This window comes from Cydia pomonella, chromosome 22 (genome assembly GCF_033807575.1).
Source record: "Cydia pomonella isolate Wapato2018A chromosome 22, ilCydPomo1, whole genome shotgun sequence".
NCBI lineage: Eukaryota > Metazoa > Arthropoda > Insecta > Lepidoptera > Tortricidae > Cydia > Cydia pomonella.
This window is the reverse complement of record NC_084724.1, coordinates 1,734,336-1,759,313: the sequence shown is the minus strand read 5'-3', so window position 1 is coordinate 1,759,313 and position 24,978 is coordinate 1,734,336.

Sequence of the window (24,978 nt, the reverse complement as noted above, 5' to 3'; positions counted from 1 at the left end):
TACCGAATAAAATCAGAGGAAAGTATAAAAATGATAAAAAGGGTCTATTTAAACACTGCAATGTTATTAACGTCTTTTTCCTACTCCTCTACTGTTATCTGTCATTTATGCATTCATTAACACGAATATAAGAACATACATAAAAGGTTTCAAGAAAAGTCTATATTGTCTATTCCTCATAAAAGCTCTTGTGCTTTTAATCGCTATAACGTTACTGCGATTAATGGCTACCAACCTAACAAAATCAAAACGAATACAGTTTTAAACTAAGTGCATTGCTGCCAACTTACAAAATATTCATTTGGATGCATAGTAAAAATAATTACTTCATAAGTCAGAAACACGCATGTGACACCCGTAATATAGCAACACCCATAGACTACGAAGACCGCTTAGCGTTGCTTGTTAGTCTCCGTAGGCTACGGTGGCCAAAATTGAGAAAAAACTCCCCAAAAATTTAATTTAGCAAGTAGCAAGTACCAGGGCCTCATGAGTTACGAGGAGGTGTCGCTGACCGGGCGGCCCGGGGCGGGCCGGGCGCGTAACAAGGTATGCTCGCGCGTCTTGGCTATATACTTTTGCTTTGTTTACCTAAATTAAGATTTATTTTTGTTGACTCGTAGGAAAAATATTGTATGCAACGTTGTATAAGTAGGTCAAAAAATGCTCGTGGCGTATTCTCACAACTCACGCCACTCGCCTTTTTTGACCCTTCTTATACAACTGTTGCATAAAATACTATTTCCTACTCCTCTATTGTTATCTGTCATGTATGCATTCATTAACACGAATATAAGAACATACATAAAAGGTTTCAAGAAAAGTCTATATTGTCTATTCCTCATAAAAGCTCTTGTGCTTTTATAAGCTATAACGTTACTGCGATTAATGGCTACCAAGCTAACAAAACCAAAACGAATACAGTTTTAAACTAAGTGCATTGCTGCCGACTTACAAAATATTCATTTGGTTGCATAGTAAAAATAATTACTTCATAAGTCAGAAACACGCATGTGACACCCGTAATATAGCAACACCCATAGACTACGAAGACCGCTTAGCGTTGCTTGTTAGTCTCCGTAGGCTACGGTGTGCAAGTAAAACCACCTATGTTGCAGGAGGTGAATGCGCGTATGAAAACGACTATGTTGCAGGATGCACGCACAGGCAGCATGGGCGCTGCGCAATCAGAACCGCGAATGTGCGCCCAAGTATTGCATACGGGTACGGAGATAGCGCCTGCAAAACCACCGATGTCACGCACGGACCTGGAGAACGCGCAATCGGATCCACGAATGTGCGTTGTTAATAGGAAAACATCTTTTGCGAATAAATTGAAAGAACCCGGGCAATGGAAAACCGAAATCCCCGCCGAGGAGTGGATAGAGGTCCAGAGACGTAGATTAAGAAACAGAATCGTGGGGAAAATGGGGACCGCTGCTACCGACTTTAGTGGTAATTTTAAAGCTGCCGACATTAAAATACCACTATTTATCTATAATGTCAGCAAGTCCACAACAGAAAATGACATATCTACACATGTGCACAGCAAGACACAAATAAATGTGACCTTGAAAAAGATAAACTTGAAAATTGACCGTGGCTATGACGCCTACAAAGTACTAGTACCTAAAAGTAAGTTAAACATTTTTCTGAATGAGAACTTCTGGCCGGAAGGGGTACTGTTTAGGCGTTTTGTGGACTTTTCTTTCAAGAAAAATGAGGAAAGAGCTGAACTTCAACATAATGGATAGTACAACAAGTAAGTTCATATCCTTTAATTGTAAAGGCTTCTCCAGATCTATCGAGTGTGTTAGGTCACTGTGCAAATCAGCTGATATCATCGCACTATCTGAGACCTGGTTGCTACAGCACGATATATCGCTACTGGGAACTGCTGACGCTGGTTTCGGGTACTGCGGCACGACAGCTGTTGATTTATCGGCAGGAGTTCTACGTGGCCGCCCTCATGGGGGTGTTGCGATCCTGTGGCGTAGAAATCGGTTTACGTGTGTTTCTGTAATCCAGTGTAAAAGTGTCAGACTTACAGCAATCAGAGTTACTATGAGTGACAGGTCTATGATAGTCTTTTCAATTTATATGCCGACTGACGAACACGATAATCTTTTTTTTTTTTTTTTTTTTTTTTTTTTTTTTTTTTTTTTTTTTTTTTTTTTTTTTTTATTGGAGAAACAACAGAAGCAAGTACAATAATAGTATAAGTGATAAGTTATACATTGCAATAGACGTGCACCTACCTCCTAAAAACGCTCTCACTAAGAACTATATATAATATAGGTAAGGTAATGCTACAGTAAACTATGCTAAACTTAACGCGCTCTAGCGACTAGATGGCAATGATACAAATTGTACGAAGACACTAAGTTGTCTCACCTAGTATTTCAAGGATTTGTTTTTTGAAACTTACTCTACTTGTATTGAAAATGTCTGCGGCCGTGAACATTTTATTGTATGAATTGCAAAGACGGCGCAAAGGTGCGCGTATCCCAGCGTTAGTTGAGCAAGTCGGGACGGCGAACAAGGCTTTAGAACGGGCAGTGCTGCGTGAGGGGACCCTAAAGCGTATGTTGTCAAGCAGCTCCGGGCAGTCGTACTTATCACGGCAAATGTTGTGGAGAACCAACATATCAGAACACGTGCGCCTTGACTCCAGGGAGGGTAACTTATAATGTTTCAATAATTTACAGTAGGACATACGTTTGCCAGTTAGGCGTCTATGTGTAGCCCGCAAAAACTTTTTTTGGACCATTTCAATTGCTTTCGAATACTTGGAATAAAAAGGGTTCCAAACAATTGAGGCATATTCCAAATGAGGTCTAACAAGAGCTTTGAATAATAGAATGTACGTGGATGACTTTTTAAACACTTTTGCTGTTCTTAAAACAAATCCTAACATTTGGTATGCTTTAGAGATAATTCGTTCTATATGACTGTTAAAATCAAGTTTATTGTCAAATAATATTCCTAAGTCTCGTACAGATGACACCTTTGTGATGGGTGCGATACCAATCCTGTATTCAGAGTCAATTACTCTTTTTTTATTTTTCGTAAAACACATGTGCAAACATTTATCACCCGCTAGTTGAAGTTTATTTTTATGACAGTACGAAGTAAAGTTGTTGATGTCATCTTGAATTGAGTAAATGTCATTATGAGATTTTACTGATTTAAATATTTTTAAGTCGTCTGCAAACATTAGAATACTACAGTTATTGAAACACTCCTTTATATCATTTATAAAAATTATGTACAACAAAGGACCCAAAATGGACCCTTGAATTACCCCAGAAGGTACAGTTGTGGAGTCAGACCTAAACCCATTCACGGTAATGACTTGGGTTCTGTTAGAAAGGTACGACACGAACCAACGTAGGAGGTTTCCCCGGATGCCATTGTAAGCCAGTTTTTCCAGAAGCAATAAATGGTCCACCTTGTCAAAAGCTTTTCTGAAATCAGTGAATATCACGTCAACCTGTGCTCTTTTATCCATAGATTCTAGTAGGTAGTTCGTGTAAAGTGTAAGATTAGTGATTGTAGATTTACCTTTCATGAAACCATGCTGCTCAGGGATTATAGCATTAACAAGCGAGGGATACAAAAGGTCATGTATTAAGCTCTCGAATACTTTAGGGATGCAAGATTGCACTGATATAGGTCGATAATTAGTAATATCAGCACGTGACCCATTTTTATGAATTGGTGTGACATAAGAAGTTTTCCACTGCTCTGGAAAGATGCCTAAACTTAGGCATTTATTAAATATGATGTATAACGGATTAGTAAGCGCCTTGGCAGAGTTTTTAATAAGTATAGGGCTGATTTTATCAGGACCGATTCCCTTATTTGTGTCGACTTTTAAGAGTTTCTTAAAAATATATGATTGCTTAATATATAAATTTGATAAGTTAGGTGCTCCCTCTCGCTGTGGTAGATTGGTCAGAACGTCATAGTTTATGTTGCCCTTAGGCTCAAATACAGAAAAAAAGAACTTAGAGAATAGATCTACAATTTGTTTAGGTGTTGATGCAAATTCATTATCATGAAACATAGTTTCGGGATAGCTAGACAAGCTTTTTTTTTGAGATGACACATAGGACCAAAATGCCTTGATATTACGTTTTAAAGAATTTTCCGTGTTAGCAGTAAAGGTATTAAAACATTCTACCATTAATATTTTACAGCGAGTGCGAAGAAGTGAGTATTCTTGATAATCGGCGAGCGATTGATAGATCTTCCATTTGCGCCAAACTCTTATTTTCCTATTTAAAGTGCTAATAAGTGCCGTGGAGAACCATTTTGGATATTTAGAGTTTTTTATGTGTTTAAGTGGGATTAATTTGTCAATAACATCAAACAGTAAATTGTAGAATCGCCCTACCGCCTGGTCCGGTTGTAAGTTATTTAATTCAGCTTCCCAATTTACCTTATTCAATTCACATGATATAGCGGAGTAATCTGCCTTTTCGTAATTGTATTTTCGGATACAGTTGACGGAAAGGGGTCGAGGACAACTAAGGTTCATGGTAAATACTATAGGTGGGTGATGCCTATCTATATTAGAGAGTTCAACATCGGGCTCAGTAGTAACGCCCTCCTGGCTACAAAATAATAAATCTAAAATCCTATCATTCGTATTGCGGAACCTGTTAAACTGTTTAAGACCCAATATGCCGCTAGATCCTAGAACGAGCCCCCCTATGTGACACAAAACACCATTCGATGGCACTAGTTCCTGCGAGCCCGGCCGCTCCACCCAATCAATAGTAGGTATATTAAAATCACCCACAATACAAATATCAAAACCACTGTAGCTATCGTTAATTCTTGAAATTTTATCACAGTAATCTTTATAGACATCATAAGACGTTTTGGGGGCAATATAGACGCAATTGATTATTAATTTAAATTTTTGACTAATTATAGTAATAAAAATATCTTCAATATTTTTAGACTCCCAACTTGGGACACGTGATACCCGTAGGGATGATTTTACCGCTATAAGAACACCACCGCCGTCCTTCTTCGCCGTTCCGACCAAGTCCCTATCGCGCCGAAATACATTATAATTATTATTGCAAAATATTTCCGCGCTGTGTATCCCCGGCCGCAACCATGTTTCAGTTAAAATTATAATATCGTAATCACACTGCAGTATATTTAGACGCAAATCAGAGATTTTAGATTTTAAACCACCACAGTTTTGATAATATAATGTTAAATTATTATTAGGCCCCTTCACAATTAACACAGGAAAAAAACAACTCGTTGTAGTTGGCTTACAATAAAAACAATACGTTGACTTAATATGCAACCTTTGTACACAATAAATATAATATGCATGGTCGAGTTTGAAATTAGTGTAAAGATAACGTTGCTAGTTGCTATTGTGGTGTCGATAAAAGGATTTATTGTATTTATTTGCGTCTTAGCTGTTAGCATTACATTATAGATATGATTACACAGTAAATCAATATGAAAATAAATCAGGATTATGTTGTTATTATAGAATTGAGACTGCACATGATTGGTGAATGTTATTAGTGTAAGTACATTGCACGCAGTATAGATTAGTAAACAAATCCTAGCCATTATATAAATATACTTACTATTGTTCTTAAAAAATAATATATTGTACCGAGACAACATAGAATGCCAAATAACTGTTGTAAGCGAGACAATCTTAAATAAAAACAAAATGCGTAACCCAGTAGAATGTTTACAGAATCCTCATAGGTTGTCCAGGTCGGCGTCACAGCGGATACGTTTAACTTTCGTGTTATCGGCTTTTCTGACCAGAATGGCACCATTTTTAATCCAGGTCCATTTATATTGTTTGTCTTTCGCTACTTTGCGCGTGTTCGAGTACAGGATTTTATTCTTCAAAGTAAGATGTTCGTTTATAAAAACAGGTTGCGCTGACGCATGGTCGTCCGGCTGGGACGACGGGCCGGAGCCACGCGAGGCCTGCATCAGCTGGCCGGCGGTGACGCCGCGCCGGGCCCGGGCCGCCGCTATCACGTCGTCTCGAAGCCGGCGCGAGCATAGTTCCACGATAATATTCTTCGGTCGGTCTGTTTGTCCATGGTGGGGTACGCGATGCACAGTTTTTATATTTTCGGTAGTAACCGGAACATTTAACACTTTGCCCAGGGTCAAAGCTATATGTATCAGATTTTCTGACGATTTTTCTGGTAAATTTTGTATTTCTAAATTACACTGACGTGATTTTTGTTCCTGGTCGTCCCAGTTTTTTTGAAGGAGATTGATTTGATTGCGGAGATATTGGTTTTCTTCCTTAACTAGAGCTACTTCCGTCCGAACCGTCGCGACACTGTTTTCCAAATCTTGATATTTCTTCGACCATTCTTCAATTGAATCTGACAATGCGTCCAATCTTGTGTTGACGCTGGTTCTGAGCTCAGTTATGTTGTGTGACAATTTCTGGAACTGCTCGTTCATATTTTGCAGCAATGTCCCGGTGTCGATGTCGTGCTGTAGCAACCAGGTCTCAGATAGTGCGATGATATCAGCTGATTTGCACAGTGACCTAACACACTCGATAGATCTGGAGAAGCCTTTACAATTAAAGGATATGAACTTACTTGTTGTACTATCCATTATGTTGAAGTTCAGCTCTTTCCTCATTTTTCTTGAAAGAAAAGTCCACAAAACGCCTAAACAGTACCCCTTCCGGCCAGAAGTTCTCATTCAGAAAAATGTTTAACTTACTTTTAGGTACTAGTACTTTGTAGGCGTCATAGCCACGGTCAATTTTCAAGTTTATCTTTTTCAAGGTCACATTTATTTGTGTCTTGCTGTGCACATGTGTAGATATGTCATTTTCTGTTGTGGACTTGCTGACATTATAGATAAATAGTGGTATTTTAATGTCGGCAGCTTTAAAATTACCACTAAAGTCGGTAGCAGCGGTCCCCATTTTCCCCACGATTCTGTTTCTTAATCTACGTCTCTGGACCTCTATCCACTCCTCGGCGGGGATTTCGGTTTTCCATTGCCCGGGTTCTTTCAATTTATTCGCAAAAGATGTTTTCCTATTAACAACGCACATTCGTGGATCCGATTGCGCGTTCTCCAGGTCCGTGCGTGACATCGGTGGTTTTGCAGGCGCTATCTCCGTACCCGTATGCAATACTTGGGCGCACATTCGCGGTTCTGATTGCGCAGCGCCCATGCTGCCTGTGCGTGCATCCTGCAACATAGTCGTTTTCATACGCGCATTCACCTCCTGCAACATAGGTGGTTTTACTTGCACAACGGTGTCAGTACGAGTATTAGTCATCGATGTTTCCGCACTTGATACGCGGTTTAACATACGCGGTATTGAAGGCCCATCAGAGTTGTTTACGTCGATTTGTCCGTTACTTTTACTTAAGTTTAAGGTAGATATTGGTCGATATGGTGCTACCGGCGGCTCGAGTACTTGTTGGGGGCTGTTTAGTGATGAGTTACTGTTGTTGGGACTAGATCCAGATGGAAAATGTTGCAAACCCATAGGCCCACTATCGTAGTTGCAACTATTTTGTAGGTAGTTACCTCTCCGTGTATTTACATTGTCGAAATCGTTCCGATCGGTTAACGACGAGAATTTTAAATAGTCCACTTCTTTCTTTAACTCTTGAAAGGTATCTAAGGTGACGTATCGGTCTTCAACAGCCTTTAATTGCTCCCTTAATACCAGTATATCTTTAAGAAGGCGAGTCGCGTCCAAGTGATCAAAGTTATAGGGGGCAATTTCTGTAGATCTCGGGCTACAAATATAGGAACAAAATCAGGGTCCGTCATTTTAAAGAGTGTAATTATGTCGTCGATATCTCTGCAGGTTTTTTTGTCACCCTTACGAATCTTAATTCGCTTGTCCGTTGGAATGGAGTCGTATAGCATTTTTTTCGCACAAAGTATCTCTTCTGGCGTAAACGCCGTGACACATATACGGCTTAAACTGTCTTCATCCATAACATCAAGTTTATTTTTCACGAAGGCCAGCACTTCACTAATCACTAGATTACATCCAGTACATTTCACAACTTTCGAAGCCATTGTCACAAACTAGTAACGCAGGTACGCTGCAGTCTGACACACGCCCGACACCTGTGATGCGCGCGCGCTAACTGCGCGTTAATAACGCGCTTCCCTTTCCTAAGGTGCTAAGTTTATATCTTGAATATGTATAGGAAATCTAGGCGCGGGTTGAAATTGAAAATCCTTTGGTGCTTTGGATAATGCCGAAGTGCCGAACTAAAATCCGAAAATTGACTTTGATGATTACAGAGGCATAAATATAAGTTGATAGACTTTTAATAACGTCTTTAATACATATTTTAATACAGTTGCTCAAAAAGTGTTACTTTACGTAGCTGTTTAGCGTGCGGAAAGTTGGATTTCGCGAACTTGTGCTTTTTACTTTTCCACTTGTTCCAATTCATGACTACTTACCTTTAAAGTTAGTTTCTTTTAAAAAGCCGTAATCAACATAAAAACCTACTTTTAATGTAAAAATAATAAATATAAGCATATTTCATATTTTATTACTTACCTCTTCATCAGTATAACACTTTTACTTTTTTAATATTGAACATTTAAAACCCGTTCTTAAGAAGTTGTCTGAATGGAACTTCCCATGGTGCAGTGTTCCATGTAAAAACTTGTAATAATTAAGCAAAACACGGACTCCCACTTTACCAATTTCATAAAAACATGGCATGGAACATATTAATTTTAACACACTGGCGCACCTGCTCGGTTAAATTAAAATGATATTCACAAAATAACCACACAATTTCATACTGGTTGACCCCTCGAACCATAAAAAAATGTTCGTATTTGAGTGTCAACCAGTATAACCATATATGTAAATATGGCATGAATCTACTAGTATGGATTGAACATGAGTGGTGAGAGGAACTGACAGAACGGGATAGTCTTATGTATCTTTCAGTGGGAGTAGCAGAGAAAGCGCTATTATTGTTTGTCTTTGTCATAGTCTCACTTTTCCTTTCTGCCTACTTCTAAATAGTTCTAAGTGACGTAGACGTTTTTGGTTGCCCACCGTTTTTTATGGTGGGTAGCAATGAACCCGACCAAATGACGTAGGTTGTTTTTGCCTTGTTGTCAGGAATGTTAAAACGTGTTTTTAATTTTGTCGCATTGCGCATACGAGAACATATTCTGTCCCTCACGGGCACACGCGGTATAGCACATCAATACGATCCTACCATCTATGAAATATTGTAAGAATAGTATTGGTCAGAGGTCCGAATATTATATGTATATTTCGTGGAACAGAAAGTAATATTGTCTGGAATCCTTGCCTGCATTTTTGTTCCAGTAATTTTAATTAATTTATTTGCAGGTAAGATGCGGGAATGAAATGCAGGTGAATATTTACAGGTATGTTTCTCGTTTTCTATGTTTATTCTCATAGATTCGAATTTCGATTAACTGTAGGCGTTGAGAGAGAATTTTAATTAAATGTATACTTTAATCCATTTAATAGATTTTTTTAAAAAATTGGCAATTTTCGTCACTACGGGGGGCAATAAAGTTGCTATCCGATACATCAAAAAGGGCAAGGTGCTCTAATTGGGGTACTTATTCCCATAATTTTAATTTTAACTGTTCAATATAGCAACTATCAAAATAGAATTTTATATAATAAAAACCGGCCAAGAGCATGTCGGGCCACGCTCAGTGTAGGGTACCGTAGTTACTCTTCCGTCACAATAAGCTAAACTGGAGCTTAAAGTATAGTGAATTGTTAACCAAGGGATGAAACGGTACCTTTCATCCGAGTTAAACAAATAGGCAAATTTGCATAATCAGTACCTAATTAAAGTAAGTCTTTTTACTATGAAGGGAAAACTTTTTGCGATAACTCAAAAACAGCTGAACTGATCATGTCTGCTATAGTTTTCATTTAATGTCTTTCTTAAGCTCTACTTCCACGATTTTTTTCATATTTTTTGGACCTATGGTTCAAAAGTTAAAGGGGGGGGGGGGGCACATTTTTTTTTTCTTTCGGAGCGATTATCTCCTAATATATTCACTTTATCAAAAAATGTTTCTTGAAAACCCCTATTAGTATTGAAAGACCTTTCCAACGATACGAAGGTATCCTAAAAAAAATTAAATTTTTAGATTTTATTGTACGACTTTGTCGGCTTTATTGATTTATATATCCATGCCGAATTTCAGCTTTCTAGCACTACGACTAACGACCACGGAGCAAAGCCTCGGACAGACAGACAGACAGACGGACATGGCGAAACTATAAGGGTTCCGTTGTATGCCATTTGGCTACGGAACCCTAAAAAAGGGAGGGACAGGAAGAAACCGAGGCAGTCACAGATGGGGAGGATTCATTTCCATTATTTGTCCCCGCCGGGCACAGATGGGAATGGATTCTTCTCATTTGTGCCCGGCGGGGACAGATAAGAATGAAACTATTCCCATCTAAGAATACACCTCAAAATTTTAACGTCTGGCTAATAGAGGCTTTGTTCAGATATTTCTAAACACCTAGGCGACTGTATCTAAATAAATAAATCATAAAAACCGCTAAAATCATAACCCTTTTAAATGAGACATACATGTGTAAAGTTATTTCATTGAAGTTTTTATATACACCACAGTCATGACCACAACGCAATTAAAAATATATATTTGCAATTTTTTTCCGCATGGAATCCCAAATTCCCAAAAAATGCTTGACCCAATTTTAAGTGTAAACCTAATTTGGAGAAACCCACTCGACACAAGTGACCAATAAACTTGCCACAATCAGCGGCGCTCAGCTATTCCATACATACACGATGACGGAACCTTGGAGCGACTTCAAAAACCGAGCTGGCGCGAGTCCGTCTCTAGCGGCGAGGGTTCCATGCCAGAAAAAATGTATACAACAGGAAAAGTGACAAAGGCCACCATTGTTTTCTGCATTCGCAGCAAATGCCATAACCACAACGTTCCTAGGTTTTATATTTTTCTTAAGTGTGACTTATGCTTTATTTTGCTGTTTTCTTCTTTGCTTTCACACCGAGTTTGAGGTTTTTATGTTGAACCGTTGTAGAGACAGGAAATAAAATAAAAACATGAGCTAAAAGAGTTTAGATGGATTATTAAAGAGGTAGAAAATTAATAAGAAATGTTTTTTTTTTATACTACGTCGGTGGCAATCAAGGAATACGGCCCGCCTGATTGTAAGCAGTTTCCGTAGCCTATGTACGCTTGCAACTCCAGAGGAGTTACATGCACGTTACCGACCCTAATACTCCGCACTCTCGTTGAGCTCTGCCAACGTTACTCACCGGCAGGATCACAACACCATGAGTAGGGTCGTAGGGTCTAGTGTTATTTGGCTGCGGTTTTCTGTAAGGTGGAGGTACTTCCCCAGTTGGGTTCTGCTCTAGATCTGGAATGACATCCGCTGTGCTGTGCCCTACCACACAAAGCGAGATGACATTCACAATGCCCATACTTCTCTTTTGGACGTAGTTTAAGGACGTACCCGGGTCGGATTTAAGGACGTACCCGGATCGGATTTAAGGACGTACCCGGGCCGGTGATTCAATTGGATGATATTTAAGCATAGGCTTCCGATTCGGTTGAATATTATTTCACGAAAATTCACAAATAAATGGTAATAGTCCAAAAAACTTTCAAAAAAGAAATAGCAACTACATCAACATAAATGGACAACTACTGGGAGCAGGTCTAACCTAAGTAACTTTTCTTTTTTTTGTAACTTCGGTGCTGTGAGAGACACAGTTCTAACCTAACTCTTTTGACGACTGGTCTGGCCTAGTGAGTAGCCTTGCCTATGAAGCCGATTGTCATTGGTTCGAATACCGGTAAGGGCATTTACTGATGAGCACAGATTGTTCCTGAGTCATGGATGTTTTCTATGTATTTAAGTATTTGTATATTATATATATCGTTGTCCGAGTACCCACAAGCCTTCTTGGCTGAGCTTACCGTGGGACTTAGTCAATTTGTGTAAAAATGTCCCTATAATATTTATTATTTATTAACTCAACTGACTTCTCTGGTAGCTATTCGATTCAGTATTACGTTGTTTGTAAAATAAATGTTTGTCAGTTGTATTTTATAATCAAAATGACAGATTACGAAACTTTGCATACGGATCCCTGAAAAGTCCGTCCAATTGTAGTACCCACGGGTCCAGAGGGGGGCGTTACCTCCCCCTTAATGAATCCCTCTCAATACGGCACAATGTGTTCGGACCATTGTGACATGTACGGCCAGAGAGGGTACACTTTTCGGTATTGTTTCATATTGTTTTAACCGAAAATAAGACGTGATATGTAAAGGCAAGTAATAATTAAAATTAAAGTACGAGTTTTGAATGATTCACGGTTAGTTTCACTAGACTTAAATCGACCGGAATATGGATTACTTACTTACTTACTTACTGCTGTGGCGCAGCGACCCGAAGTGGATCTTGGCCTCCGACACCAAAGACCGCCATGCTTCTTTGTCCAAAGCCATTTTTGTCCAGTCGACAGCGCCGAGTTCGCTAAGGTCTTTTTGCACTTCATCCCTCCAGCGGAACCTAGGGCGATACCAGGAGATGGAAAATCTGTTGTCCGAGCCGAACATCATTGGAGAAATGAAAGCCGCCAGACTCTAATGGCTCGGGCACGTAGTCCGGAATATGGATTACCTTTTGTATTGTTTTCGAGCCCCGATATTTTGCCGATGTTCACGCATCTTGTTCATAACTTTTTTTGTGCGCGGTTTACACAACTTTGATACCCACTCGCTATCTTCAGTTACCCGTGAACAAGATGTAGTTAATTATGTAACTGCGTCGAAATATCAGCTTGAAATAATACAAAAGGTAATCACGGTTCATATCCTGGTCGATTCAAGTCTAGGAATTAAAGTAGTTTATGAAAATACGAGAATTCTCGTCAGCTATATGTCAAAACAATAATTTATTGTCAGGGGCAAGTGGCATGAAGGGACCTGTGGTGGCAGCTTTATTGCTTGTCACTATGCCCGTAGCTTTTGCACTTACATACTTGTCAGAACGTGACAGGTATGGTGACAAATGATAAAGAGCAGACCATCTTAGCCCTACAGGTGTTGAAAGTACTTGAAAGAGCCACTTACTCGTAGTTTCTTTTCCCTAGTTCAGGAGCGAATAATGTATGAACAATATGTTTGAATGTTACTAAAATTTAGTGTAAACACTAAAAATAAAAGTTTGTATAAAAGTCGTCCCGCACAATAGTAATTACTAACAATGTAACTCATTTGTCACAGACAATAAAAACTATGATTGTGAAACTACCGATATAATGCAAATGCCTCTTTTAAAAATAGTGTTTGAAAGCAGTAGCCGTACCACGAGTTGACACTTGACGTTTACGTTAGTGATGCATTTTAAACTCGATTGCAGTCCATCTCGCTCGCGCTGCGGTAGAGAGGGAATGCGATTGAGTTTACGCAGTCGCTAACATAAATGTCAAATGTTAAATCGTGGTAGCTGTTAAAGGGTGTGTAGACCCTAAAATTGTACAGATTTTTTGTAAAATGAACAGGCTGATCTAACAGCAACGCCATTACAAAAAAGCGCTCCCAGACCGTGCGATTAGTAATTTGGATAAAATTCAATTTGAGCCGATCCGGTTATAACCGGCTGCAAGCGATACTGACGCCATGTTTAATTATCTTCATTACGCAGGTGTGGGTTAGATTAATCTAGCACCCATAATGGCACGACGCGATAATTAACTTTTCATCACACCAACTGGTAAAGGCCCTCTTTATTGTTCAAAAACTAATAAGAAAGTTGCATTTTATCCACATGTGGGGCAAAGTAATCAGAGGTAGAATTGACTTTCAAATGATAATTTTGTATGATAAATATTTTATTACGTTCATTTGGATTTGATTAGGTTTGTTTTTTTATTGCTATTTCATAGTTATTATTATCCTCGCGTTGGTGTGGTGAAAAATGTTGTTTCATTCGGAGGCAAAGTTGTTGTTTAACCGCTCGTGCTAATATTGATACCCGAGCAAGCGAAAGATTTCAAAATTGAACCACGAGCGTAGCAAATAACTATTGTGTCATGCCGAAACGTCTGCGAACGATGCTATAAAGTTTAGAAATTAAATAAAAGTGGAAAAATGTATTGTCTTAAGTGAGACTTGAATTCACGTTCGCTAGATTTTCATTTTATAAAAGGAGGAAATAATATGGATTCAACAAGGATTCCATTTTGCTTTATAATTTGGGTTGCCATAATTATTCGGAACTGATACGGGACAATGGTGCATAAATGACGGTGGCAGTATAATTCGATATTCAAATGACATCCATTCATGTGCCTCTATTGAGACTAAACAGGTGGTTTTTTTTTTTCAATACCCACAATCAGACCAAAATCGCCATTATAACTTTCGAAATCTATTGTTGATATGACTTTTATTGCCGAATTTGATCGAAACTCATATACCATAACTTTTTTACTCCTTATGAGCTCAAGAATGGGTGGTTAATATTTGTCGGGTTTTACCAGCCCACGATGTATATGTATGTTTATAATAAAAAATAATAAATAATAATGACAGTGAGGAGACACTCCTCCTTTCGCCTTTTCTCGGCTCCATTCGGCTCAGCATTGCACCGAGCAATTATTAGGGTTTGCACAAATTGACATCCCTATTTATTTAATCATTAAAGTCATGTAACTTTTACACTCATAGATATCTTAGTATGCACTTATATAGCTATGTTAAAATGTAGAAACTTATCACTTAATAATTACTAAGACAGCTAAGTTTCTAGAACGACCTAATTAGTGGTTATACATAATAAGTACTTCTAGAAAAATATGACCTATGTGCACGACCACAGATAAGATAATGACTTGAATTTTGACAACCCTAAATGGCCGAAAGGGATAGTGCCATGCAGTAGGAAGGGACAGCATAATTCGTTCCTGAATCGCTGTCAAACTCCGGTTTTGTAGGAAATGTACGCTAGTGCTTTTATTTATTATACGACCTAACTAAATGTTTATGTTTAGCCCAATGGTTGACTGGTAAAGAATGCCTCAAGGCGTCAAGTCCGCCATTTATACTCTTTTTTTGTAAATTTTTGTAAATTACTGTAAGTTCACACGCATTCATACGGAGTAAGTTGAATGAGACGTGAGCAGGACCAGGGCCTTTACACGGAGCCTTCTTTGGGGCGCCAGACATTGCCCAACATCTATAGTAAATACCCCTATAATGGAACAGGCACCAGTAATGGGATGGTATAGACAAATCCTGTAAAACAAGTATTTACCATCAGTTTATAAACGCTTACAACATTTTACCATAAACAAGAGCCAAAGAGCTGCTAGGTTTAATTTTCATGGACATTAGTTAGTTTGACTCTTACACATCTGAGGGTCTCATCAAAAGCGACTGAGTGGTTCGCGTCTTACCTTTCTGACCGCGTTCAGGCTGTTAAAGCCAGTGGATGCTTATCTGCTTGGTGTGACCTGAACACGGGGGTACCACAAGGTGGAATCCTTTCTCCTCTTTTATTCTCAATCTTTATTGACCAAATCACCTCCAAAATCCGCAGCTCTTACCATTTATATGCAGATGATTTGCAACTTTACGCCCATGCTTCAGTGGAAAACGTTAATTCTGCTGTTTCCCTCATCAATGACGATCTAGTTCACATAGCTGAATGGTCCAATAGCTTTGGCATCAGTGTCAATCCGGCAAAATGTCAGGCTATTATTCTGGGTAGCCATCATCAACAAGTAAAGCTTGGTGCGGTTTCTGTCGCGCCGATTTTGTTTGATGGCACTGTTATTCCAGTAACTAAACAAGTAAAAGATCTCGGCCTAGTATTAGATTCTAGCCTTACCTGGAATGACCAAGTCTCTGAAATAAGTCGGAAAGTTTCAGGAACATTGCGTTATCTCTATAAATTTAAGAATTTTCTCCCAGTAGGTACTAAGAAATTACTTGTGCAGACTCTAATTTTGCCAGTTATTGACTATGCGGACGCGTGCACGACTAATATCTCTCAGGAGTACCTCAATAAGCTAGACCGTCTTATGAATAATGGCATACGTTTCATTTTCGGACTTCGCAAATACGACCATGTTTCTTTTTATCGCCGTCAGCTAAATTGGCTCTCCATCCGTCGTCGTAGGTCCCTTAGAATCCTGAGTATTTTATTCTCCATTTTGTTCGAGCCTTCCTCTCCTGGTTATCTTAAACGTAAATTCACTTTCATCACCCCCCGTCCAGGATGTGAACTCCGTTCCTCCCGTTCTCTCAAACTCTCGATTCCTTCTCACCGTACTGGTTTTATGTCTAACTCTTTCGCCGTTGAGGCAATCCGTCTCTGGAATTCCCTCCCTCTCTTTATTCGACAAGCCCCAAGCAAACCCGTTTTCAAACGACTACTTCGCAAGCATCTTCTGTCAGAAGAACTTAAATAAGGTTCACCATCATGTATATGTACATAATTATATGTATTAGTCTATCTTTTATACATTATATAAGTAGTAGTATTTAACTATTTATATATTTTTAATATTATTTGACTTCACGTTTAATTTTTTCCTTATTAATTGTTATTTTTTTTTCCTGCACCAACATACACAAATGTCTCTGTTTGACCCAATGGTTGACTGGTAGAGAATGCCTTTTGGCATTAAGTTCGCCATTTGTACATTTTTCTTTATGTGTGCAATAAAGTTTAAATAAAATAAATAAATACATAGAAAACATAGAGGACGAATTCGACATTCAACTTTTAAATCATAAAGTGTTAGGAATTTTACAGATGTCGGTGAAATATCAAATATACTCCAATTTTTCTCTTAAATGTTCCATGACCAATCATGCACCACCAATGCCGTTAACATCTACATAGTTTGAATATTGGTAACATTTTTAAGCCATAGGCGTCAACTCGCCACGCCACGCCATGTTAACGTTACGAAATAGTACATTACTATAGGGAGCGTGCATGAACTGTAGGAGGCAGCACAGGAGCTGTCAGATTTATGGCGCGAGGCGCAAATGTGATGTTTATTGTTCCGATGTAGCCCACAAGATGGCAGAACCTACTATGCACAAGAAAACACGTGACGTTTAAATCTACATGTTTATGGTTCTGATTCAGGCCAATAGATGACAGACCCTGCAACGCGCACGGTCCCTATAGAGGCCGGGAAACGTAGGGTTGTAGACCAAGTAGATATATACGGCTGAGCGCAGCGAAGCTGGATAGAGATACGCGGCCGGCAACCTCGTTTCTCGCCGAGATATGTTTTTTTTTTTTAATACTACTTCGGTGGCAAACAAGCATACGGCCTGCCTGGTGGTAAGCAGTCTCCGTAGCCTATGTACACCTGCAACTCCAGAGGAGTTACATGCGCGTTGCCGACCCTAACCCCACCCCCCTCGTTGAGCTCTGGCAACCTTACTCACCGGCAGGAACACAACACTATGAGTAGGGTCAAGTGTTATTTGGCTGCGGTTTTCTGTAAGGTGGAGGTACTTCCCCAGTTGGGCTCTGCTCTAGATCTGGAATGACATCTGCTGTGCTGTGCCCTACCACACAAGGGGAGATGACATTCACATTGCCCATACCTCTCTTTTGGACGTAGTTTAAGGACATACCCGGGTCCAGAGGGTGTATAGTGCTTTTCTCAAACTTGCAATTCAAACAAAAAAATTGTAGTCAATTTGTTTTGTGGCGACCTACTCGGCTCGCCACTCTACCAGCGGTGTACAACCTTAGGCGCGTAAGTCCGCGCGCCTGCGCGATGCGCCACCGCCGTTGCTTAGCAACGAATATGCACAACAGATCATCATACCAAGCTAACTGATGGTAGAAGCTAGTTGATGGTTGGATGCCAAGACGTTGTGTCACAATTTGACGTTAAAAAACAAAAGAAGGTTGCTTTACAGTCCTAGGTGTGTAAGGCAGTATGAAATTCCTTTACATATCATCTTCACTCATCGCACCTGATATGTAGTATTTCCGGACCTAATTTGACGTAAGTCATGTCATCATTTCATAGCAAGTTCGAGAAAAAGTAGATTACAATTTGCTGAATGCGCAAGTTTGATCCTGCTAACGTCTCCTGAATCGTGCGAGCAAGACGCGGTGCGAGTCGAATCAATATTAAATCAAGATCATTTTAAATACCAAATGCAGCCCGGAACCACGAAAAGAGGGTCCAAGCCGGAAATGGAAACGTTTGGAAGTCAAACCGTCTTCCAAACATTGTTCGGGGACACTTCAGACACTTCAAAACGCCTTAAATTACTTCAGAGGGAAGAAATTCAATCTATTTTTATTCTTACTGCATTGTATATTTACATATTTAGACAAATATTTTTTTCACTTGTCTTGCTCGTAAAGTTGGTGTTTAAGTCGCGTGTAAGCGTCATAAAGTTGTCAAAGTCAAAGTCAAGTCAAAGTCAAAATATTCTTTATTCAAATAGGCCTAGCAACAAGCACTTTTAAATCGTCAATTTTTACAAATATCATCTTAATCTAAATATCAGAGCAATTTATTGATGCAGTTATTATTGTTCTAAAAAAACATTGAACTATTATAGATATGGTAAACTTAATAATAAGATTTCACAAAAAGATCGTCAAACATCAAAATTGTATAAAAATACTAGTCTAGAACCTTTCTAGAATAAAATGTAAATGTCAAAAAATACGGTATATATATACATTGAATTATCAATTTCATCATTAATAACATAACAATAAATAATTCATTCTTTACAATCACACTTAATCCCACGGTGTTTCATCATTCATGTAGTCTTGTGTGCTATAATAGGCTTTAGAGATAAGCTTCCGTTTTACATAATTTTTAAATTTACTAACAGACAATTCAGTTATAATATTAGAAAGTTTATTGTAAAATCTTACACAATTACCCATGAATGATTTCTTAATTTTATGGAGCCTAGTGAAGGGTACTGCGAGCTTATGCTTATTTCTAGTATTTGCTTTTTATGCTCTAGTTATAAATTATCTAGGTCCATGGGGTCTCACGTTGACGTAACTGGTGACCGAAGAGCTGGCGGCTTCCTCGCACAACGTATCAGTATTGCGATACAACGAGAAAATGCCGCCAGCATCCTTGGTACAATGCCTCGAGGGCCTATTGTAGATATAAGCTAGTTATAGTAATCCTCTGTATATATCCATTATGTATAATTATTGTTATTGTAAATAAACAGATTAATTATCTACTAGGACCCTTATTGACTTAGCAATAGAGTCAATAACCTACCGCACAACCTACCTACCCGGGCCCGAGTAGGTCCTAAGTCCTTACTAATTTCTTTAATATTGAATATACACCGTAAAATAACCTTTAATTTTGATACTTTTCTGAATAATAAATAAATAAATAAATATTATAGGACATTATTACACAAATTGACTAAGTCCCACAGTAAGCTCAATAAGGCTTGTGATGAGGGTACTTAGACAACGATATATATAATATATAAATATTTATAAATACTTAAATACATAGAAAACACCCATGACTCAGGAACAAATATCCATGCTCATCACACGAACAAATGCCCTTACCAGGATTTGAACCCGGGACCATCAGCTTCGTAGGCAGGGTCACGACCCACTAGGCCAAACCGGTCGTCAAACGAAGTCGAAGGTCGAGTTAAAATTCAATTTAATAATACGTGAGTAACCTGTATAATAATAAATCTTATTTTAAACTGAACTTTTTAGAAAAAAAAATGTAAATATCAAATAAACTATGAGGGTATATTAATACATACCGGATCTTATGCTATAATCTCTATTCTATAATCTTTCCCTCAAAAATATGTTATTTTCTTCCCTTCTCATAAATAATTCATCATTGGTATATTATATTCTCTGTTGTCGCTGTTCGGGACACGGGAATTATGATAATGAGGCTAACGTTTATATTATATGTTTTTGCGGCCTTGACTTTCTGTAATGATGCCGTATGCTTGGTTGCGGTTTAGCTGTTTTTAAGTTATCGCAAAAAGTTTCCTCTTCATAGTAAAAAGACGTACATCCACAGTTAAACGTTATATTATAGGCCCTTGAGGCATTGTACCAAGGATGCTGGCGGCATTTCCTCGTTGTATCGCAATACTGATACGTTGTGCGAGGAAGCCGCCAGCTCTTCGGTCACCAGTTACGTCAACCAAACGTTTCGCGATTTCTCCAAAAAACTTGTGCGCGCTGGGACCCCATGGACCTAGAGTTTCAACGCCAAAAGGTACAAAATGTTACTCTCTACCGAGGCTCTTATATTTATTACGTTTCAAAATTTCGGCGCTTTCCGCCGCTGCGCCCGCTTTTACATTAGTCCGTTGGAGGTGGGACGGTGCCAGTGTGTCTACGCAGGTAGCATCCCACACTAACATCCGTCCCAAGCTCCAAGGAACCAAGGACACCCCATCAGGCCTCTTGCCATCATCCCTTATTACTAGTTATTATATTACCTTAAATTGGTTGTTAAAGTTATTTTGCATTATTCATGTAATTTGCTTATTGTACTCATTCTATTTTTATTTAATATTTAATTTGTCTAAAACAGTTTCATTGGCTGTATGAGTAAACCCGTTGACTATTGGCAGTTTTAGAACGAAAGAGTAAAAATTAAAAAGTAAGAGGCAATCCCGCTAGTTTCTATGCTATATTCATATTCATTTATTGCACTCATGTACTATGCATTATGTCTAGGACTTATTATTATACTTTACTTTTTCATGCTTTAATGAACCAAATCATTTTAAAATTACTGCAGTTTGCTAAAATATGTGTTTTATTCATCTATATAGCAATCTAAATGTTTTTCGCCATGGGATATCTTTAGACATGCAAAGTCTCCGATTGCAAGTAAGTCTGTTACTTTAAGTAGGTACTGATTATGCAAAGTCTATTTGTTTAACTCGGGTGAATGGTACCGTTTCATCCCTTGGTTAACAATCTATTATACTTTAAACTCCAGTTTAGCTTTTTGTGACAGAAGAATAACTACGGAACCCTACACTGAACATGGCCCAACATGCTGTTGACGGTTTTATTCTTTATTAAATATATTAAATACTCATAAACTTATAAACTTGCGCAGGGCGAAAAATATGAGCCGTGCATTTTATTCGTACATTCTTCAAATACAGATAATAGACTAAGAGCTGTACCCGAAAAACATAAACAATTATGAAAGCAACGAATCCTTCTAGTCTGCTATACTGAATTGAGGACGCTAAGCTTGAAGAATTTCGAACATTGACACGTCATTGCCCATCTCTCTCGCACACGCATGCTGTGCTGCTTGTGACATGACCACCGGTATCGTCTGCGGGACAGCAATATAATTATGTTTGAAGGTAAGTTGCGACTTATTCAGCTTAATTTTTACCCGATTACGGCAGTGTTATAAAGAGAGGTTATGATTTTAATACACCTATGTAGAAATGTTCGTATTCGTTCGGACCAAGTGGTAAAGCACCTTATAGCCAAGTAACTTCCCCATAATATTAAATAACACAGACAAAATTAAAAGAACATCATCTAGTGTGTCCCGACAAAACATGTTATCAGTTCATTCGTTGTCTAGCTACAATGCCACAGACAAACACACATAGTCACAAAATCATACATCATTTACACATATACACACATTAATCTTATTACATCCTTCTTTTTTCGGTAGGGGTCTAAAAAGAGGGATTTCCTCGGTGGCCTAATTACTAGGTAAGTAATAATTTATTATTTACTTATTTTTTCCTGCTACCTAAAGGTTGTCTTGAAGAGATCGCTTTTTAGCGATAAGACCGTCTCTTGTGACCTGGTTCTATTTTTCTTTAAAATGTATATAGTTGTAGTTTTACATGTATGTAAAATGTACATATAATTGTTGGTGCAATTTACAAATGATGTCATTTTGTTATAATTCGCGCGTGCTTTTCTTTCATACTTGTTCGTGAATATATTGTCGGGAGCGAGACGCATGGGCGAATAATAAAAAAATGACATCATTTTGACATAGAAATGTAAGTTCAAATAAAGTTTTTATTCAATTACTGAACACCATCACATATTATATTAAATAAAAAAATTGTTTAATCCATAACCATCATCCATAGCGCAGGCTTCGTCAAAAGCATAGATACAAAACAAAATCCGCAACAAACTTCGTCCAATTTACATAAGTGACAATCCGCCACAGGCTTCGTCATAAATGTAGGTACAACATAAAATCCGCAACAAGCTTTGTCCAAAAACCTAAAACTACATACGCCTCCCTGTTAATCGCCGAGACGACACGTACCCGGCGCAAAAGTTCCAAAAATACTGGCCACATTACCGCGCTGTACTGTCAATGATATTTGCTGGACCAGGTATGTATTTGTAGTTCAAATTGGCCTCTCATTCTCAAAATTGTATTCCATTTACCGGGTCTAGCTCTCAGTCTACAGGATGTCATTAAAAGTGCATTAAGATGCAGCAATAGCTTCATCATGCAAATTTACTGACGTACCATCGTTTACATTATTCACTGTCAATTCTTGGACCTTATTCCAAAGGGATAAGGTCTATCAAAGGTCAGTCAAGAGTTCTACTGTTATAGCAGAGTCAAACAATCGCTGCACGCGGATACGTCGTGTGCTCTCTGTCTCACCTACTTGCAGCAGCGGCATCCTGTCTCTTTCTTACTTATCGAGCTGCGAATTTTTAACTCAACTATAGTACTGGCATTTCGCTGAGTTTCAAGTAATTTTGAAAATCTATGGAGCTGTCGTTGACAGTAAAAATATTGGTGAAATGTGCCTACTTTGGTCCCCACGGGGTAATTTTGCTCCAACCGTTTTTATAATGTATGGTGTGTAATGTTTAATATAACTATGAAAAAAACTATCACACACTTGAAATAATGCCATTTCATATATTAATACTTGTTATAATTTAATAATCGTTGTACCTTGATTTTCATGTATTATGATTTATTTAAATAATATAAACCTTATTTGATATAATGGTCTATTTTTGTATTCATTTTTAACTAGTATAAAAACATATTGTATAATGGCTTTTGCTATATTATATTTTATTATAACAGCATACTTTATACAATCAAAAACATTTTTTTATACGGTGTCGCAGTTCTAAACGATCCTAACCTATTAAATTTTCTTGTGTTTGGGGTCATAGTTTTAACCTAACCTAATCCACTTTTCTGGGAATCTTTTATTTCTATTGAGACTTACATATAATTATATAAAAGGACGTAAGTATCGGGAAGAACACCCTTTTGCCGGTATGGCTTTTTATATCGCACGAAAGTACACAATCCTCCATTATGCATGGCCCGACACACACTTGGCCGGTTTTATATATTTCTTCATTAGGACACTCATTATAAATAAGTAAATGTTTAGGGACAATCTGACACAAATCGACCTAGCCCCAAACAAAGAAAATCATCTACTATGTGTACTAGGCGACGATATTGACGTACATGCTTATATACAAAGAAAACACCCATGACTCAGGAACATATATCTGTGTTTATCACATACATAATTGACTTTGACCGGAATTCGAACCCGGGACCATCGGCTTCATAGGCAGGATCACTGTCAGTATCCACTTGGCCAGACCGATCGTCAAACATTATAACATCAATAAAATGCATATCGTGTTTTTTTCAACCAACAATTTTGGTTGGTTGAATTAATATGTAGCTACCATCCATACTATTTAATCAGAAGTACCTGGGCGACCGAGCTTTGCTCGGTTATAACTATTTATTGTAATATGGTGGTGTATAGGTGATAATCTTAACTACATTTTTTTACTAAATTAAACTTGTCTAAAACAATAAAAATTAAAAAATTATATATAAAATTGAACATATAAAAAAAAAACAAAAGTTAGTCACCGGGCGAGATTCGAACCCGTAACACTCGTTTAGCAGTCCGCGTCTTAACCCGCTGGACCAGACGGACAGTGGCCGGCAACACGAAATTAGCAACCATATTCTGCGTCGAAAGAAAAACGCATGAAAACTCGAAATCACGCGTTTTCCCAAACATAAGACTAATCTAGATCGATTGTTTACCCCCAAAAACCCCCATATACCAAATTTCAGCAAAATCGTTAGAGCCGTTTCCGAGATCCCGGAAATATATATTGCTCGTTTAAAGGTATAAGATTAATATTTAAGTAGGTTCACCTGACGAAGCCTGCGTTGCGGATATAAAATTATGGTCCCTGAATAAAATCACTTTAGTACGAATCTACGTAATGTACTATTGAAATTACCTAACATTATATAGGTACTAAATTAAAATTGTATGAATAAATGAGTATGAATAATATTAAATTATAGTAGGTACCTACTCGTATATGCAAAATGACATGTTAATCAATTCAAATAGACATGATAGAGAGCAAAATTGTGAAATTTACACTCAAATTTAAATACAACAAAATTATAGAGAATAATTAATACCTAGATATCAGAGGATTAAATCACGAACATATCAATAAATAATAAAATACGCTATTACGTGAATAAATAATGAACATTTCATAAAATAGTAAAATCTTATATTATGTTAAACATCATAAAGGCTGAAAGAAATTATATTGGACGTCAGACTGTGCCTACAATGTATGGAACCCTATAAGCCTTCCTGAATGCGTAATGGCCGCCATTGAAATACGCACAATATGTAGGGCTCTTTAGAAAATGGACGGGCCCTTACGAGGTGCCTTGCTTGACGTGCAATGTACTCTTTTGCCGTACGCACGTGAAACGTTCCTTCGGTTTTTGCGAAATAATACAATACACACGATCTGATAATGATGTCGTCCCTAACGTATCCGTCGACGGCGACATCCTG